This window comes from Watersipora subatra, chromosome 6 (assembly GCF_963576615.1).
Source record: "Watersipora subatra chromosome 6, tzWatSuba1.1, whole genome shotgun sequence".
Taxonomy (NCBI): domain Eukaryota; kingdom Metazoa; phylum Bryozoa; class Gymnolaemata; order Cheilostomatida; family Watersiporidae; genus Watersipora; species Watersipora subatra.
Window position 1 is genome coordinate 24,255,108 of NC_088713.1, and position 22,675 is coordinate 24,277,782.

The 22,675-nt window shown below is 35.4% G+C and overlaps 1 pseudogene; it reads right to left on the reverse strand.

Moving 5' to 3' along the window:
* LOC137398769 (ATP-binding cassette sub-family F member 1-like) overlaps positions 1-22,260 on the reverse strand; it is a 40,337-nt pseudogene extending 18,077 nt beyond the window's left edge.
* Positions 22,261-22,675: the final 415 nt, after the last annotated feature.

Genomic DNA, 22,675 nt, shown 5'->3' on the forward strand with positions numbered 1-22,675 from the left:
GACTCACCACTCGGCCACCGACACCACCACCGCGACGTCACCAACCAACTCACACCATTACTCACTCGCACCACGAATCACACAGATCGCCATGACTCACACCATGACTCAACACCGCCTAGCTCCGCCCCCCAACTGTCAATCAAACAGATCCTGATGTGATGTCACTTCCTGCTCCCTAAGCTCCGCCTAGTGTGTGTAGATCTGCTCTCACTATACTACTACTGAGATATCACTAAGATAGGGTCCCTGTATATGCGCTAGTGTGGTGATGCAGTATATAATCTTAAAAATATTTTATGGTCTTTAAAAGTTGACTTGCAAAAAATTTCACATTACTGTTATTTGGTATCATAAGATTCACCATATCTTACTATGTTGTGTTGTAAGGGCAAAATATATAGGAATGGGATTACAAGCTCTTAAAAGCTCAGAAACGAACAGTTAATCGCAGCAACACGAGACCGCCGCAGTTTGGATTCTCCTTCCAAAACGGCTCAAATGTGACATAGCTGTGTTAGATCTTATGTTTACACTTTCATGCAACCTTATTCATCGAAATATTTCAAAAATATACTTCACGCATTCAATAAAACCATGTCTATTGTTCTTACGTGTCTGTTTTATCATCATTGTAATGCTGTCACTTTTAGCAGTGATATCTTATAACTTGCCACAAAAATTTGTTTAATTTTTTAGCCTTAGCTTGAAGGAGTACATATCATTGTCTAATAATCAAGACAAGCCTGTTGGTCGATTGTGATATTCAAAATGTGCTGCAGAAATTATTTGCGAAGTATTGGGTCACATGATCAGATTACGACTTGACGATTAGACCAAACCGAAACAAAACTGTAGAGTAGCGAGCATCTATACAATGTATATTTGATACGGGGTCTTCGGTTAAACCCGAAGTAATTGTCATAAACTAGTGCTACGATAAGTTTTATACTGAGCTTTTTATTGGCCTTTCAATTCACGAGAGAACATCACGTGACAAGACAATAACCAAATTTCATGGCTACGTCAGATAAATAAAGAGATTCCAATCTACGGCGGCTTTTCGTTTTTGGGCTTTTAAGAGCTTGTAGTCACATTTTTACATATGCGGCACCGACAACACCACAGAGTAAGACATGGTGAACTTTCTTATACCAAATAACTGTAATGTGAATTTTGTTGCAAGCCATCCTTTAAAGTACAACAGTCAACACATGCCTTATGACAAAAGCGTAGGGTGTATGCTGCAACGTTGGATTCACGCATAAACCATTGATAGAGTAATTAAAATGCCTGTCGCACATCACTAAGATATGGCAAGAGGAGGACAACTCCAAATATATGGATATGCTACCCCATTCCACAATAGAGAGTTTTTGAAACAGTCAACCCTGTATGATAAACATAGCGACTTGAATGTAGCCTTATAGAATCGCCAGAACAGATCAGCAGCCCGACTCCGCTGCCAGTGACAGCAAGTCTAGTAAAGTAGTTCCAGTTATAGAAAATTTAACTCTAAAGAGAGCATCTCATGAGGTCTACTGTGGAATGGAACCGAATTCCCTAAGATCTGTTTCATCAGTGGCAGCACTTTCAACCCTCTTCCTAACGAAGATAAAATCCTCTGGCAAACAGAGGAAAGACAACTTACAGCATCCTTTGAAGATTTCCCACTCGCCTTCAATTATCTCAGTCTTTTCTCCTGCTATTCATAATCCTTTATCTGTTCTTTCCGCTTCTGTTTGAACATTTTCTTGAATGACGCTACACAATGAAAAATATCCTAATAATAATGCTCAACAGCCACATATATCCTAATAATAATGCTACACAACCACATATATCCTAATAATAATGCTGAACAACCACATATATCCTAATAATAATGCTACACAACCACATATATCCCAATAATAATGCTAAACAACCAAATATATCCTAGTACCAATGCTAAACAACCACATATATACTAATAATAATGCTAAACAACCACATATATACTAATAAAAATGCTACACAACCAAATACATCATAATGACGCTAAAAACCACATATATCCTAATAATTATGCTACACAACCACAACTATCCTAATAATAATGCTAAACAACCACATACATCCTAATAATAGTGCTAGACAACCAAATATATACTAATAATAATGCTACACAACCAAATATATCCTAATAATAATGCTACACAACCAAATATATCCTAATAATAATGCTAAACAACCAAATATATACTAATAATAATGCTAAACAACCACATATATCCTAATAATAATGCTAAACAACCAAATATATACTAATAATAATGCTACACAACCAAATATATACTAATAATAATGCTACACAACCAAATATATCCTAATAATAATGCTACACAACCAAATATATCCTAATTGTAAAACTACACAATCACATATATCCTAATATTAACACTACGCAACCACATAAATACTAATAGCCAAATATATCCTAATAATATTGCTAGAAAACCAAATACAGTGAAACTCGGATAATTCACCCTCGGATATCTTGAACACATGGTTAACTCGAACAGATTTGTTTGGTCTGTTCCCACGCAATGATATATTGCTTTAGATAACTCGACCTTAATTTTGTTAACTCGAACAGTTTTTTTGCCAAACGGCTACGAAACGGTTGTTATCGCTTTAGAATATCACTTTATTACAAGCCATAGAGATATACAATTACTTTTAGCAGTTCTTAGGCGTCATTATTACCACTACCGGCAATACATTTTCGTTAACGACTTTTCTAAATGTTTGCAAAAAATCAAATTTTACCAAACATCCGCTTGGGATAGCATGGAGAAACCAGGTAACCTTCAGATAAACTTTAAGAAAAATCGGCAAAACTGGTTTTGTTAAAATGCTCAAAAGAAAAATGTATTTTTTTCTGAGTTTCAACCGCGATCAGGTTTTGCCTATTTTAATCTGAAAACGTCCTGGCAGTCGCATCACCTAAAACAAACAAACGAATCCCAAGTAATAAAAGGAAAATATTTATACTTTCTGATAAAAATTGATAAAACATTACATGAGAGGTCCCGTAACTTGCAACAAGCAATCAATGCTTTTGATTAATATATAGTTTGTATATGTACTGATAAATACAATAATACATGCACTTATGACAGTGTTCTCATAACTTGAACGCTCTGATAACTCGAACGATTTCTCTCGGTCCCGTGAAGGTCGAGTTAGACGAGTTTCACTGTATATACTAATAATAACGCTAAGCAACCACATATATACTAATAATAATGCTAAACAACCAAATATATACTAAAAATAATGCTAAACAACCAAATATATCCTAATAATAGTGCTACAAAACCACATATATCCCAATAATAGTGCTAAACAACCAAATATATCCTAAAAATAATGCTACACAACCAAATATATCCTAATAATAACACTAAACAACCAAATATATCCTAATAATAATGCGACACAACCACATATATCCTAATAATAATGCTAAACAACCAATTATATCCTATTGATAATACTAAACAACCAAATATATCCTAATAATAGTGCTAAACAACCACATATATCCTAATAATAATGCTAAACAACCACATATATCCTAATAATAATGCTAAACAACCAAATATATCCTAATAATAATGCTACACAACCACATATCTCCTAATAATAATGCTAAACAACCAAATATACACTAATAATGGTAATGCTAAACAACCAAATATATACTAATACTAGCTGTGCCACCCGGCGTTGCCCGTGTAATAGAAGAGTCTTTGGACAGAAAACTTATTTGTATTTAACATATAACAACATTTGCCATTATAACTTTCAAACTACATATCATGAGAGAAGTGTGTCGTGTAGTTGAAATAAATTAAGAGAAAAATAAAAACAACTGTAAATGTTTTAAAACTTTGTCAAACAACTGTAACTTTCAAGCTAGTGGCCTGGCATATTGCCAATGGAAAAACCAATGAAGCGAACTACACCAATCACACTGCATCAATTAAGCAAATTCTACCAACCATAAGCACTGTTTCACAAAAATTGCCCCTGAGAAACATGAATATAGCCTAAGTTTCTAGTATAATGCAGGTACCCACCATAGATGTCCTTATAGGAAAAGAGCTTTTGCATGTCCAGGTGAATAATGTCAGTGCAGACGTTGTCAAGGAAAGACCGGTCGTGGGAAACGATCAGGAGGGTCTTTTTCCAATTCTGCAGGTAATTGTCTAGCCATATGACAGCATTCAGATCGAGGTGATTGGTCGGTTCATCGAGTAGCAAGAGGGTTGGCTCAAGGAACAAGGCTCTGATAAATGTGTAAATTTTGTTCTATACAACATTGTAATGCGGATTTCAAACTATTTTATCTTGCATCCCTGCATGTAATAATTGTTGGTGATACAATCTATGCCAAGTATTTTGTCTTTTTCTAAAGACAAATCATTTTTAGTTGCTTAATGGCTGTGTATTACATAGCTCTGTGTTTTTGTCCAAACCATCATCAAAGAGGGTATTCTAGTGAGTTCTATATTTTATCATGGTGGCAGTTCCGCAATAACTAATCGCAGCAGTTCGGAAATTACGCTGAAATGTTGTCATGTTTGTTATTCTTCGATCAGCAGCTTTAACAATCTTCTACCTAATATCTGTTCTCTTAGCAGAAAAAGACATTTTAAACACGATTGTCACATAAACACGATTGTCAAACTGTTTATTCGATTTTAGTAGCTGACTGTTGCCCTTTTTTTCTTATATTATTGTATGGGATAATTTGAAAATAACACTTCATTTCTATTTGAAATAAAATTATTACTAATAAATTAACACACACATATATATATGTAAATATTACTCTCATAGCCATAAGTCCAAAGAAAAGTAAAAAAAATATATATAAATAACATGAATATGTAACGTTTGCAAAGTAGTTTTTTAGTAAAAAGGAAATTTTAAAAGCCGTGTCCATCTATTCGTCCAAAGCTACACGTCGAGGTTAGAAAAAAGATCGCTTTAAATAGGATTCAAACTCACAGCTTTTAAGTTCATGAATTGTCACTCCTCCACCTGTGCCAATTGATTGCGTTCCACACTATGGAGTAATTGTGCAATTAGTTATTACACCTTAAAATTTCTCACAGCCTCCCGAATTGCCATGGTATTAGTAATTGTAAAAGTATAAATGAACAAACAGTCATCTTACAATATAATAACGAGATGATAACCTTCCCAAGCATGCACCACAATAGACCAATATTCTGACTTCTATAGTCCTAGGGGACGGACCTGGCAAGAGAAACTCTCATCCTCCAGCCACCAGAGAAATGTTTGGTTGGTCTCTCCTGCATCTCCTTGGTGAAACCGAGACCGGCTAAGGTACGCCTAGCCTTGGGTTCCACTGAATCTACTCCGATAGCTTTCATTTCCTTGTAAACCTAACAAATATAATCAGATGTAGTTGTGGTCTCTATTTTAATTCACAATATTTTAACACAATCATATAACACCTCATAGTACACACAAGGAGAAATACTTTGTTAACGTCAATTTTTTTAATGAACTCGAGATAAAACCAAAAGATAGAACATTTATTTACATATATAGTTATAGATATATATTTATCTATAAATATATTTATATATTTAAATATAAATTTAAATTGATAAATACATATATATTTATACATAAATACATTTATATACAAATAAATATTTAAAGACAAATATATCTTTATATATAAATATAATTATACATTTTAAACAAAATTAAATATATCTTTATATAAATATTTCTACATAAATTATAGCAGTTTTTATCAAATATTATCAGTGTTCTATCATTTGCGATTTTTTTGACATTTGAAGAAATTTGACTACCACGATGTTTAAAGATTAAAATGAAGTAAAGATCATGGTTAAAATGTCAAGGAGGAAAATACATGCTGAAATAACATCACTAGTTGCTCAGCTGACCGTCTCTCTCTTTATTAATATCAGCTATTATGTTAAAGTTGCCTCTATTCTGTCTCTTAGCAACTATAGATGCCATAATCACACTTTCTTGAATCTGAGTGTTTTAATTGTGATCAATTTATGAAGATTTTAATCTTGAAATATCCTGGGAGTCAGATCACCTTCAACATCATAAACTATCACAAATGATAGAAGATACTGATATTCTCTGTTAAGGACTACTAGAATTTAGTGTAAGTTTATCTTTAACCGTAATGAAACAAGCCCAAGTTTTAAAGAGAAAGCAACTCCACATTGAACAGGAGATAAAATACATGCTGTCGGGAGGTAGGAGATTCCCAGATAAGCTCAGATAAGCAACAAAACGCAAAAAGCCAATCAGGTTAACGATGATATTTGGTTACGACAGTCTAATTATCTTCTATGAAAACTAGCGCTGTTGATCTATGCCGTCAGATCTATTAGTAAGCAAAGATGTATCTATACATATTTTATGCCTATGATTTTACACATATATATTAAAACGCTTCCAAAAGTGCTTATAGCATTTATTCTCCCAGCCTCAGGAACAGTTGAGGGATATTCCGCACCTCCTTAAGACGGGTGCCCGCGTCAGCCTGTCCGTTTTCAAAGTCAGCGGACAACTTCTTCTCTAGCTCTAGCAACTCCATACGCTTCTTGTCAGCATTTAGGACAGCGAGTATAGGGGGTGTATTGTCTGCCTTCACCTCTAAGAACAGTATAGGGATGGTGTGAGACAAAATTGTTGCGACGCGCAACCATCAAATAAATTAAGAAACAAAATAAAACAACTAGGAATGTGTTTAAATGTAAATGTGAAATACTTAGTAAGTAATAGTTAAATTAAGTCTGTTTTGCTATGATTACAATAAAAAAAACTTGGTAATGATACAATTAATTAATACAAACTGAAAAAACAAAATAAAAATCCCGAATAATAGAACATAGTTGAATTAATAATAATAATTCGTGCATATAAGTGCGCGTATAAACAATGTTAGTGTTCCAGCAGAATCTATCCATCAAAACTTTGAATATGACGATACTGGTACCTCTCGATGCTGGTAAAATGTAAAAATGAGATATCGGACTGTCTTTGTCTGACTGAACGGAGAGAGAATGTAGAGGCTATTCCTACTCGAGATAATTCCTTTACTGATTTAGAAATTGAACCTTACAAGAAGCGGAAATAGAAGTTCACGAAAACGCATCGTGTTTCATAGAGTTAAAAGAGTTTCAATTAATACAATATTTAGCATGTGAAATTGGAACAAGTATGTATAAAGTATATAGTAAAAGCTGTCAATAGTAAAAGCTGTCAATAGTAAAAGCTGTCAATAGTAAAAGCTGTCAATAGTAAAAGATGTCAATAGTAAAAGCTGTCAATAGTAAAAGCTGTCAATAGTAAAAGCTGTCAATAGTAAAAGCTGTCAATAGTAAAAGCTGTCAATAGTAAACGCTGTTAATAGTAAAAGCCTTCCGTAGACTCATGGTTAGACAACTGGATTACACACCGCGGTTGTAATCTTTGTGAGTTCAAATCCCAAACGATGCGAGATTTAATTCTAAGATTTTAATAGCCATAGTTGGACATACTGAAAGACATAGACTTAAATTTCTCTCTGCAACTGGGCATGTCTCCAGTGATTCCCTTGCCATTTGACTCAGACCAACCAAGATCACAGAGCCGTAGTTTGTGCAACAATCTTTTTAAATCCAAACACATTTAAACTTTATAAAAAGTGACAAAATTATGAGCTTGTGATGAAGCCCAGTTTATTCTTACGATTTGCTGTTCTGAAGAAAAACAATTAACAAAAGCTCACCTTGTTCACAGAGCAAGATATCAATGTTAGGTGAAATATTCAGTTTACGCTGGGCCATGTGGTTGAGTAGAGTTGTCTTCCCCTGCCCATTGGGCCCAACGAGACCATACCTTCGTTGGTTGGCTATGGTGAGAGACGCATTCACAAACAAGTCTTCTCCACGTGAACTTATTGAAAAGTTCTCTACCTGCAACATTCCTGTCTGTCATAGAATCATGTGAGGAGCACGCAGCCACCACTTTCACTTGACACATCTTATAGCTATCGCCAATCCAATACGCCATTGGTGAATCATTTAGCAGACATTAACAACAGTCTGAAAGGCTTTTACTATCACTTGCCAGCTATTGACAACCACCTGGCAGCCAATGCCAATCACTGTCGCCAGGCAATAATCGACAACCACTTAAAATCATGAACAAAAGCGTCACATCTTCATCCAACGTAGTTAAAAGTTTACTGAAAGGGTTGTCACTGCATACCAAGAACTTGTAAACTTTTAACAATAACATAGAAAATTCTGATTAGCTTTTTCTTAATTATAATTGTGATGAAAAAACAGAGTGAACCATTATTCATGTTATAAAAGTGATAAAACTTAATAGTTAGCCAAAATATTATTAATATATATTAATTATATTATTGTTAATTATATTAATCAAAATAATGAAACTTGTTTGGTTTGAGCGCTGATAAATTTATACTAGTTTTGCCACAGTTGTATAATAAAGTACTAGTGATAAATGAATTAGCGAAACTGAACTCTGATTGGCTACTGCCGTGTCACCACCTTTCTACAAACTCGAACTGAGCACATGCTTTGATTGAAGGCTTGCAGCCGGGCATACAGTGGTGATCATAACTACAGGGCTATACCTGTAGTTATGATCACCACTTAGACTTAGACTAGTATTTTTCATTCCTACTATCGTAATAACTTTCTTTATTATCTCGAACCATACATACTACTCCACTGGCAGTCGAGTGTGCCGTGAGAGATCATCATGTGTAATAAATATGCACACAATTATTCTAACTTGGTGCAAGTGTATGGAGCAGTGCAGTTAGTAATGTGCCTCCCTACAGAGTCAAATATTCGAGTTAAATTTCAGTTGTGACACTTTTAACCCTAAAGCCTGGTTCCCATATCGAAAGCGAGACCCCGCAGTAATCTCGTGCAGCCAGACACTTGCAGTGCTAGGCTCAGTGGCTTCTGTTCACATAAAGCTGCATCGCAAACAATTGCATAAATATGTTCAGTCGCCATGCCGATTCAAAAATGCTGACCTTAACATTTGCAGTGCATTTCGTGAAGGTTTTGCCTGCGACTCTTAGCGAAAGTTGAACAGCGCGCAGGTTCACATTTCACAGCCGATAGCCTGGCAGCGATGTCGCCGACGTTTGTAGCGTACACAGGAACCAGGCTTTACCTCTTAGCTATGCTTTAGACAGAAGGATGGACACAGTTTGTACTATAGTAAAGATTTGAAAAGTAAGTTTTGCAGCCACTCTGTATGCCACTGAATATTCTAAAAAAATGTAATATATTTATTGGGCACACATTTTATCCTTTCCATTGATTAACAATAAAGGCTTAACAACTAAGACACTACTCCTACCCAGAGGCCACTAGTTTACTCTTATATAGCTGTGTATTTATGCATGCTCAACAACCATGTTAACATTTGGCCAATTTTTTGGATAAATATTAACTTATTTTTAATGAATTTGTAGTAATGCGCAGATACTGCCAAGTTACACCAAAACCAGGCTAAGGAGGCAAATATCAGTTGATATTTAATAAGAGACTACAACTCTGGTGGTCTCGTGAGCTGTGAGAGATTGGCATGTGTAATATCTATGTGCACAAGTATTCTTAAATGCTGCAAGGGTGTTGATTGGTGCGAGTGGCAGCGTAGTCGGCTGTTAATTTGAATGTCTTACTGTGAATCTTGTGCGATAGAATGTTTTTTCAACATCCAACCATGTCTTCGAACAATCATACACGAGTCTTATTATAGCAAATATTCATGTGTAGAACCTCCTTAAATTTCCATTTATGCACATAATGACATAATTCATCAAATAAATATTTAACAAACTATTAATTAATAAGAAATAACATGTTTACTATAAGAGGTTCCAGAATGACGATCACCACTGTGGTTAAATGTGACTGAGGAGCGATGAGTCTAACCTTAATGTCAAGGGCGTTGTCGAGGAGATTAGATGACTTGCTCGACTTATCAGCCTGTAAGAGGGTGAACTGTTCCTCAGCCTTCAGAGCATCCAACTGCTCCTCAAATAGCTTCTGTTTCTTCATTATCTTTAGCTTTTTTCGGGTGAGCTTAGCTGTTGGCTCCGCCTCCTCCTTCTGTAACAGAAGGAATCAAAACTACCATATAACAGCCTGAACAGTGCCAAGTAAAAACCATCTTTATAGTAAAGTCAAACCTCTACGAACTTTCAAACATACGACAGAGAATTTCAGCAAACATTTGACATGAAACTCAAATTTATAACTTTGAAGGTTTAAGATCTATAGAAAAAAATTGTTGCTGAAAATTAAAAATTAAAGACAAAAACCAATAAAGAGTATGTAAGCTAAGTTAGTTTAAACGTTCCCTAATAAAAGTGAGACTATAGGGGTGCGATTTTAGCTTGCTGCTGTCCAATACATCGACAGCAAGCTTCTGGTCGATTGTAAGACATGATCTAGTCGACCACAGAGCCATTCGCTCCATATCCATTGAACCCATCATCAAATGCTGTAATTACCCATCCCCTTTTAAAATCTCTGAGGCCGTGATAAAACTGACGCATCTGTGATTGGCTGAAATAGGCAAGCATGACAACCTCAGTCAAATTTTATTAATTTTCAACGCAAGTTATTTGCGACTAAGTTTGACTTTTGAGTGACAAAGACTACAAATCTTATACATACATATATACTTATAAATATTGAAAAATATAATCTCACTAGCAACATAAGGATAAAAGGCATGAGGATAAAGAGAAATGGTTCATCAAGCGTTTCAGATGATTTTTTTAATACGTAAGAAGACAAGATAAGGTCAGGTTGGCACACTTTGACCTTTGATACAAAGGTGATACTTTGATGACCTTTGACCATCTACCTACTTGTGCTTTGATGCCTATCGACTTTTTAGCCCTCTCAAATTAGCAATACGAGGTCAAGCTATTTTAGAGAAAAACCTTTATCGTCTTGTACAATAACTGATTGAAAACGAACCATTTCAACAACGCTGTCATTGGTCGCCTCTCTCTCCTCAGGGTCGAGATACGGGTTATAATCATCATTCACTTCTTCCTCATCATACTCCACCTTAGGAGCTTTCTTTAGTGACTCAAGATCTAGAGAAAGTGGGTGTGATACAAAATGAAATAAGCATATGGAATAATACAACAATTGAACACAGTTACTACTATATACGGCATAGAAAAAGAGACAGGAGCAGGTGAGCAGAGATGGTCTGATAGGCAACCTTGTCTTGAAGACTAGTGTCCTGCCACTCACGCTGCTGGACATTAGTGAGAACCATGAATTACTATATTATAATAGAGCTTTCAATACTACTATAACGCAATTTTTACTATTACTATTGCCAAGCGCCTCGACTAGCTGCAGTGCTACTGCGAATGCGGGCTTCATAATGCCTTAAAGATGTGGTTTTGTCAAAAAGGTCGACTTAAAGAAATTAAGACCAATAAAAGACTAAAATATCAGCTACAATTTGATGTCATTTTTGTCTTTGTAGACCGATCCTGTCCAGAAATACAAGCGTTTGAATGAGGACATCTTTTAAAAAGCTCAGATTCCAGCAGGTGCTTCATACATGACGTAACGAGTGATACATGTGAAAAGAGTCCAAGAGCTTTAAATATAAGATCTCTTCTTTAGCCACTCATCAGAACGAAATTTTTATGTAGGTCATAATAAAGTTATCGCTCGTAAAACGGTTCGTCTATGATTTCGAAGATTCTCGTTGTTAGGGAGATTACTCTATTACTAGTTATAACTAGCGTAACTATAGCTACACGCATCGACTACTAGTAGATTCTAGTAGCTACATGCATCAACAAATATATGTTACATTAATCGTCAGACAGGTTATGGGTAGAGCTGACAGACGTCAGCAGCGTTATGCTGCAGAGGAAGATAGGAGAACGAAGGTAAATTTATTTTCAACCTTGTGTATCCTATACGTATATTCTAAGCTAACGGTAATAATTATAGTACTCATGAATACATCTAATAAGTAAAATTATCACTTCTTGCTATCACGAATCTTCGTTGCATAACTTTTTAATCGTTTCCTAATTACTGATCATTTCGCCTAGCTATAGCTTTTTCTTTGGCATTTTTAGCTAGTAAAATAGATTTATGATTAGAATTTATGTTCAGTATGTAATTCGAATTGTTGGCTTTGCATATTTATGCTTTTGTTAAAGGTTGACTTGCAATAGATTGTAAAGTCAAGGTGGCCTCCGGGCTGAAAAATGTGCAAAATTCAATGGATTATTATATACCTACAAATTTCCAGATTTATGACATACCATTACATAACACGATGGTCATTATCTAAACTGAGCTAGCTGTGAATGAAGGATCAAGGTACGACTACACAAGTCAATTTTCTCGTTAGTTCTGACTGAGATCACGAAATGAACGCAAATCATGAAATTATTTGACCGAAATTTATAGAATTGTCACAGCTGTGCATGCACACCGGAATTGTTGACAAACCACTATTAATTGATGGACCAGATTAGCAGCGAGTGCGATTTTAGCAGCTTTCCCGATTGGTATAGTCTAAGACACATATTACGACACAATAAAAGTACCAGCGCAATACAACATAGTAAATAAGATGCAACTGCCTAGATTGTGTTATTGTTGGTTCTTAATCGTTTGGACACCATGGCTATGAATCGTTACTATTCTAATAATAATTGTTTTACCCGCAAAATTTCCGCTGTGAAAATATTTGCCATCTCTAGCGCAATCGAGCCAGTTGCTTCGTAATTACTTTTAATATTGCGTTATTATCTTTCTTGTGTGTTGCGTTATGCGTCTTGATCTATGTAAATAGCGAAAGGTGCTAGAATTGTGCTCGCTAATAAACTGTTTAGCTAATTAAAAACGTTTAGTCGTCGATTTCGGTGTGTTATATACAGCTCTGATAATTCTGAGAATTTCGATTGAATTATTTTGTGTTTTTCATTCATTTTGTGTTTTCTATTGAAACCAGTGAAAAGATCGGCACATATGATCATACCTGTATAGTTCTTCTATTGCACCTAAACAGCCATATTTTGCTACAAATGTCGCAAAATCAAAAATATGTGCAAAGAGCTTTCATACAACATTTTAAATATATTAAATATCCTTTTCTATTTGTTTGATATGAGCCAATAACCGATACAGTTTTTTATGTATATCGTATCTTGTGCTGACCTGGCCCACCTGTCAAATTTTAAAAGTCGATGTGACCCCCGGGGAGAAAAGTGCGCCCATCAGTGCCCTAGACTCTAAACGCTGCCCTAGATGATCCTATTTTTAAGGCAGAAGCGACTCATTCCTGCTGGTAAAATATATCTACATGAATGTTTATTTGATAATATTTAATATAATACGAGTAATTTTACACAAAAAATGCTTTCAACAGGAACTCGCAACTTTCAGATTGGTTGCCCAGCACACTATTACCTGCACCAACTGACTACCTTAGCATAACTAGTTATTAATAGAATTAGCAGTGATGAACCCGTATGACAGCCACTAGTTACATTGCTATCAGGGTGCCAATTTTCTAGTACCAACCGGCCTGGTGGTAAAAGTTTGTTAGTAAAAGGAGTTGCCTTCTGTCGCAGGTTTTAAACTGATTTACATAGATGTGCGCACTGTAGAAGTAATAGTAAACAGCCAACCCTTGGACAGTTTGTTAAAGTAGAAATTGCCTTTTCATTGAGTTGAAAATTTAAATTAAATATAATAATGATAAATAACAAAGAGCTTAAATAACTTAGTACTCGATTAAATTTTTAAATAAACTTTATGGCACATTTGTGATAACAAAACTCCGATTGGAATAAGAATAATTACTATAACTTTACACAATTATTAAAATGAAAAAAATTAAACGCTTGCTCATAGTTTGGAATCTAAAATCAGCACTGGAAACTAATTTGCAATAACAAAATGAACAAAAGTCTCAGCTGCTATGATAACTGCTATGATAGAAATACTCTGTAAGTGACTAATTTTATTAGACTAAATAATGGGAGATTAACATAAAGTGCAGATTGGAACATGATGGTGGTTATTTACAGACATAAGGTAAGTGAGAACTTACATTATCCTCATGCGTCTTCAGTTTGCCAAGTGAAAGGGATGACAACTCTAGACTTTTCATGAGAAATGCCTAAAATTCCTTTGTTCTCTAGAGTTTGTGTTGTCTGGCAGTCATCCAAACTCCATTCTCAAAGTTGGTTAGCAATGGTTGCCATAAGGAGGAAGTAGTGCTGCCTGTAAGAACAGAATTTCTAAACTATTATTACTACAAACAATTATCTATTATTATCTAAACAATATTGTGTAAAATTAACTTTATAAAACAATGAACAAAAATGTTTTTTTATCATTGCTATACAGTAGATGCTCCTATAACATATACCTCCTATAATTTAAAATTCAGATAGCGTAAAAAGTTTCTGTAAAGTTTTTGCTTCTTACTACACAAAATATTCCATATAATGTAAAGTGTCAAGTCGGGTGAGTCTTCAAAATTGATTTGAATGTTAGTTTATTTCGTCACAGTTGCGAAAGTGTGTTCACACAACAGAGAATAGGATAACTGTGCAATTGTTCATAATTACTTAAAAACGATCAATCGGTGCAGGTGTTACAGCAAAATTTGTTATTACTTTTACTTTGCAGAATAGACTTGAAAAAATGCTGCTTTGAAAAAATAAGCAAATGGTTGTGAATCAATGCAGTAAATTGTAAATCAGCCAACAAATTAACAGAATTACGTCAAGCTTCAGCTTTTGGCATAGCCAAAGGGGTGAGTTTGGAGAGATCTTGGAACGAATTAGGCGATTAACATGTACTTTACTCTTCCTATAACATAAACGTTTCTAAAACGAATTATTTACGTTGTAGGAGCACCTGGTGTACTTCAAAAAAATTCGAAAATAACTGAATGTTTGGCAATGAGCTGGTTGAGTGTAAAGTGAGTGATATTCAGAATTTTTATTTTGTTTTCTCAGCTTTTATAAATTGTATCATTACCGAATCATCTCTTATTGTAATCGTAGCAAAACAGACTCAATTTAGCTATTAATTGCTAATTATTTCACATTTACCTCCAAACCCTTTTATAGTCGTTTTATTATTTTTAATTTATTTGACCTGCGGGAAACATTTTTCTCATGATATGAAGTTTAAAAGTTAGAGTTGTTTGACAAAATTTGAAAAACTGTACAGTTGTTTTTATTTTCTCTCAAATTATTCCAAATACACAAAACACTTTTCTCATGATATGTAGTTTGAAATTTATAATGGCAAATGTTGTTATATGTTAAATACTAATCAATTTTCTGTGCAAAGACTTTTTTTATTACCCGGGCAACACCCGGTTACAAGTACAGCTTATGGTGTAAATTGTGGACAAAATACATAACCAAAGTTTTTTTCTCGCCTTGAAACGTATTGAAATTTGCATGATTTTATTTTAATGGGAAAAATTGTTTCGGATCTCAAACAACGCGGTTTCCGAACAACTTTCGAACAGATTATGTTCGAGAACCGAGGTTCTACTGTCCGTTATTAAAAGATATAGGTCGCTGAAAGTTATGAACTTTTACATTTACATTGGTTTGAAAACCTTTACACTTGTTTTATTTTTTCTCCTTATTTATTTCAACTACACAAAACACTTCTCTCATGATATATAGTTTGAAAGTTAGAATGACAAATGCTGTTATATGGTAAATACAAATCAATTTTTTGTTCAAAATACTTTTTCATTAACCGGGCAACGCCGAGTAGCACAGCTAGTCTATCCTAGATTAGGAGTCATGTCCACTTTGGTGTCTGTATGTCCGAAGCAAGGCTTAAATGTTACCGAAAAGAAATGCTTTCAGCAGGATTTGAACTCCCAACTTTCAGCATGGCTGCCCAGCACACTATTACCTGCACCAATTGACTGCCTTAGACAAACTAGTTATTAATAAAATTAGCCTTAATGATCCCATGTGACAGCCACTTGTCACATTGTTATGATGGTTTACTGTTCTAGTACCAACAAACCCGACGGTAAAAGTTGATTAGTAAAAGAGTTGCCTTCTGCGGCTGATTTTAAAATGATTTGCATAGATGTGCATACTGTAGAAGTCACAATGAACAGCCAAACCCTTCAGCAGTCTGTTCAATTACAAATTGCTTTTTCATTGAACTGAAAATTTAAATCAAATAATGAACAAATGACAAAATGAACAAAAGCCTAAAGCTGCTTTAATAATTACTATGATAGAAATGCTATGTAAATTATTAGACTAAATAATGAGAGTTCTACACAAAGTCCAAATTGGAACATGACAGTGGCTATTTACAGACATATGGTATATGAGAACCTACATCATCATGTCTTCAGTTTGTCAAGTGAAAGGGATGACAACTCTAAGCTTAGGGGGAGAAATGTCTAAAATCCCTTTGTTCTCCAGAGTTTGTGTTGCCTGCTAGTCTTCCAAACTCCATTCTCAAAGTTGGTTAGCAATGGTTGCCATAAGGAGGAAGTAGTGCTGCCTGTAAGAACAGAATCTCTAAACTAAATAATGCGTAAAATTAACTTAATGAAAAGAAACAACAAAAATATTATCATTGCTGTACAACAGACACCCCTATACAGCAGACACCCCTACACAGTAGACACTCCTATACAATAGACACTCCTATACAGTAGACACTCATATACAGTAGACACTCCTATACAGTAGACACCCCTATACAGTAGACACTCCTATACAGTAGACGCCCCTATACAATAGACACTCCTACACAATAGACACTCATGTACAGTAGACACTCATATACAGTAGACACTCCTATACAGTAGACACTCCTATACAGTAGACACTCCTATACAGTAGACACCCCTATACAATAGACACTCCTACACAATAGACACTCATGTACAGTAGACACTCATATACAGTAGACACTCCTATACAGTAGACACTCCTATACAGTAGACACTCCTATACAGTAGACACTCCTATACAATAGACACTCATATACAGTAGACACTCCTATACAGTAGAAACTCATATACAGTAGACACTCATATACAGTAGACACTCCTATACAGTAGACACTCATATAATGTATATATCAGATACAGTAGACACTCCTATACAGTAGACACTCCTATACAATAGACACTCCTATACAGTAAACACTCCTATACAGTAGACACTCCTATACAGTAGAAACTCCTATACAGTAGACACCCATATACAGTAGACACTCCTATACAGTAAACACTCATATAATGTATATATCAGATACAGTAGACTCTCCTATAATGTATATCTCCTATAACATAAATTCCGGATAACGTGGAAATTTTATTTAGTTTCCACTTCATACTATTTAAATGTGTTCGTATAACGTAAAGTGTCAAGTCGGTCGAGTTTTCATATTCAATTAGAATGTTAGTTTATCTCACCGCATTTGCGGAGGAAAAACGACATGCATATAGCGTAATATTGTTATATACGTGCGTGTAGCGTGATATTTATTATATACATATCTTTCGCGACATACTATTTTGTTGGGATAGATCGTCAAATGTGTCGACAAAACAGAGAATAGGACAGCTGTGCAAAATGCTCATAAATACTTAAAGGCAGTTGATTGGTGCAGGTGTTAAAGTGATCTACTAATCTGAATGTCAAGAGTTGAAGTATCGTCAAAAGTTATCTTTTATTATAACCTTGACCCCTCTATGCAAGGGTCTAGCTTGTAATAAACATCAAGATTTTGTCGTTTTGCCTTATTGTAGAACCAATAACAAAATGTTTCATTAGTTTTACTTGGCAGAATAGAGCATACTGATTGGAACAAATAAACAAAACGTTGTAAATCAATGCAGAAAATGTGTAGTTCTCATCACCTTGTCGTAAAATTACTACAATCATGGTCCATATAACCAGTGAGATTGATCATAAAAAGGAGAAAATTTGTTGATGCAAACCGCTTATATGGCAGTTACTATACAGCCCACAAAATAAAAAAGTTGAGTTAAGTTTTTCCTTTTCGCATGGCTAAAGAGGAGTTTGGAAAGATCTTGGACCGAATCAGGCAATTAACACGTACTTCACTGTTCTTACAGGAACGTAAGAATTTTCTGTTGTAGGAATGCTTAATGCACTTTAGAAAAAAAGAAAAGTGAAGATTTGGCAATGAGCAGGTTGAGTGTAGAGTGATTGAAACATGGCATAACTTACTCTAACTAGTAAGGAGATAGAATAGACTATAAACTAAGTACTCCTGCAAATTCTAATGTTCTACTACCAACTCGCAACACCAGTGGACTTCATCATGCCAATATTGGTTATTTCGATGCAATATTTAATTTTTGCTATGCAAATGAATAGAACAGCTTAAAAAAACTTTTACACAGTAATTAAAATAGTGCTGTAACTATAAGAGTTAATAATAGAAACTGGCAGGACTAAAGAAATAGAGCATTGAAGAGACCAAGTGGGCGCATAAAAACATGACAGATCAACCATAATAAGCTAATGACCGACAACGAATGAGGATAGCTTGGTCATGATATGGTTAGAGTGAATATAAATTTAGGAGTTATCTAACCATTTTTACGAAGCTTCTAACCAAACAAAATATACACAGATTTACTATTCACACAACGGTTCCATCATGACATCTAAATAACACAAAATAATCCACAACTTACCAATAGCTGGTCAGCTAGTGAGTAGCAGAGACCCAGACCTGACAATCAAAGGCTCTTGAAAGAATAGAACAAGAGTGAAGACATGTACAGTGTAGATGGTACTATAGAGGAATAGAAGACAATATACAGCTCAGAAGAACGAACATCTATGGAGATGGAAGGTGTACAAGTGCTTGAACTGTCAACAGGATCATATAACTATGAGAGGACTGAATGATAACCATGGAGATATACAGCATTGTCTAATCACTATTTAAGCTGTCATGTTTGTAAGTGATGAGATTGTAATCTATATATATATGAATCTCAAAAGTTTGTCATCTGTTCGGATGTCTGTCTGTCCAGCTATAGCTATCAAAACTTAGAATGAAGAATCCGTATCGCAGATGATTTGATATCATAACCTCCTATTTTCCAGCTGAAAGGCTAAACCCTTGAGTTACATAGCCGCATCTAGGAAAACAACAGAAGACCAGGAATATTGGAAAACTAATAATACTAGTATCACAGGTTGAAAGCGGCATTAAGAGGATTTGATAGGAAGGACAACTAAAGATTACCCGTAGGATAAGGTATGCCCAACAGCCATATATCTGTGAGATCTGATGATTCGCTGTATTTAAGCTCTAGAGAGCTGAGAGAATAGACAGCCTGCACTGATGGAAATCCTCCCCTCTCATGGCATCGCAAATATTGGCTGCAATGAAAATTGTGTGCATAATATTAGCAAACAGAAGTTTTGCATAACCTTTTGAATAAGTGAAGTAGAATCATAATGTGAAGGTTAACATGGTGCTTGGAACCAGATTTACGAAAAACCTTATCTTCAAAATAACAAAACAGTAACAAGAAACAAGCATCATAAAAATAAAAAGTGAGCACACTTATATATAAAGGTCTGTAATTATCATGCAAAATGATTATACAGCGGGGCATATTTATTTGTCCAATGACCAACTGCGCATGAAATTCACATTGAATTTTTATAATTCGCCAAACATGCATAAGCATTTGGCAAACAATTCACGAAACACATACCCTTAAAACCTCTAACCAATTGCTAGTTACTTTAAAAAGAACTTTGAATAAAATTAATGGTTTTATAGGTAAACTAGCGTAAGAATAAATTTTGAAAGCGAACGAAAGATACAGGTTTTGCACCAAAATGCAACGCAATGCAAGTTTTGTACGACTCCTAAAAATATTGATGCGGACCCTACAATCGTATCCAATTACGCAGCATATATAATAAATTAGTAAAACCAAACATGTATAAGCACTTGGCTAACAATTCACAAAACATGTACCCAGTAAACCTTTAACCAATTGTAAGTAAACCACAATAAATCCCTAACAGCGTGTACCCAAGAAGAAATGGTTAGCGAGTCTATGAGAATAGACCGACTTATTCTTTTATCCGTTACTCTTTCCAAATAACGATTGACATTCAATGTTAATAACGCAAACTAGCTTATTTATTTCTTTACCAAATTTAACGTGTATTAATTTGTGAGGTTCACAGCGAATTCCAAGAAGGAGAGCAGCGGTTTTTGCAAGCTGATGACCGGCCAGAGAATACCCAAGGGTTTGCGAAAGGAACTACCTAGTAACGGATTGCTAAAACAGTCGTTTTGCGGTCGTTTACGTAAAGCTAGAATACAGCTCGCCCTTTAACGTAGTCCTTGTATCATCAAACACAAATTATGGTTAAACGTCTAATAGGATTGGCTTTTGTTGACGTTTCGTTAGACAAGCCAGTATCTCAACAATCAGGACTTCCTGCGCACGCGCGACAATTTCACTTTATGGATTGTCGTAAACGGTATCGAACGCTGTAGTATTTCCGCCTTGTTGCTCGGAAACGCTTGTCCGTAGCACTATTGTTGTAGAAACGTTTGTGGAACGTCAAAATTCATTCGGATTGAAAGCTCTAGCAGTAAGTATTAGCCTTCACCGGTGTGTTCGGAACATTTCAACTAATTTACGGTTATAGAATGCAGTAAGCTGTTCAGTTGTTAACCTTAAATAAGTGTTAGCACTATGTAGCGATAGAAGATGTAGTCATCTACGTGTAATCACCTGATTCATCTCCAATGTTTTTGGTGGTTCTCTAGTACGGCGATTGACTTATTTTCTATGATTGGTTCTTTGATTTTTCAGAATTTTTAATTTTTTTTTTTACAATTGTAGTTCTTGTATATTGAAATGGAATTCGCCCTGGTTAGGAGCAGACAATTCTCACTTCGGTAATTGGGGTCCTTTTCCCAGTGATTATTTAATCTGGTTGTCTTACGAGCCTACGTTAAAGGTTCAGTAGCAATAACCAAAGAACAACACCACGATCAAGATCAATACAAGTCAAATTATTATTAAGCACCATATAGAGATATCATATAAACGTTAGCTTACCAGGGTTACCGTTACTACAAAATATCGTAAATGAAAGTCAAGCAAAATATCGTAAAGCAATTAAATCTCCGAAACACGGTATGTAATAAAAGAGTGAATAAATATACGTCTTGACACAAACAAAACAGAAACGTTTTCTAGCTCGGCCAATTCAAGAGTGTCTCTCAATCCTAACACAACAAATCCGTCCTAGCTTTTGCGAGACTTCTTAAGAAAGCTAGCCTTAGGGCAAAAGCAGACTACTGCGGCGACAGGGCAGCTAACCAGTAGTTGTGGGTCCACGGCCAGCAAGCCACAGAATCGAATCTCACTGACTCGCTGAATCCGGAAATCCATAACATTCTCCGTCCCTAGATGTTGCATAGCAGAACAAAATGGAACATCGAAAAGGATTCCGGATGCCAGTCTAAATGAGACTCGATTGTGGCCTTAGTCGTGGACACACTACCCTGAGACCACTCCAGGTCGGACAGATGTTGATGCACTTTAAACAATGTCTCTTTAAGCCAGGCATTATTGGCTTCCAGATGAGCTCATTTCAAATGAATAGCAGTGTCCTTGAAGGTAGTAGGCGCCGAGATACCGTCCACGATACTTCACCAATTTTTTTTTTTCTTCAAAGTCTCTGACCTTTTGTGTGCCAATACATAATCATTTTCACAAGAGTCATCATCCTCGATACTTTCATTTTTTTAGGTCATCCTCATATCATTCGCTAGTGCTTTCGGAATCTTCGGTTTTGGCATTTGACAGCTCAGTAAGCCTTGCATCCACTCTTCCATACGACATCTCGAAAATAAATACTAGATTGGCATAATCTTGGATAGATGTAAGTCCGACACCATTTATGAGGCAGTCATCAAGCTATTGTCTCCTCGCACTCAGCTTTGCCTGACTGATAGACTGATGAGGACTGGTTGCCATGCTTAGTTCAACAACAGTTCGATTGTCCAACTCATCTAGATGCTGCTTAATGTTTTCAGTTATGTCCATGTTCATCGTGATAGCCTGACTTAAATAAATTTATCACACAAAAAGAAACAACATACAATATACAAACAGACAAAAATTTCACTTGTACCATAAGCTAATTTGTGATGCATATCATAGTAATAGTTTGCAAAACTATCTATGATATACATCGGGGTACAGGAAGCTACCTGCAGTATGTCTTAAACTGATGATATCCCTCAGATCCCTTTACATTTAATAATGTTAAGGATAAGGTTAATATTCATCTAATAGTTTAAAATAAGACATAGTCGTGAAGCCTCGCAGGCCTCGTGCGAACACGCCCCATCCTACCACTGGGTAATGGAGACGTGCTAGGTGGCCGACTTCGGTCCGACGAGGCACCAGTAGATGAGCTACCATCATCAGACCAAGCATCTGCACCAGGAGAAGCAGGACAGCT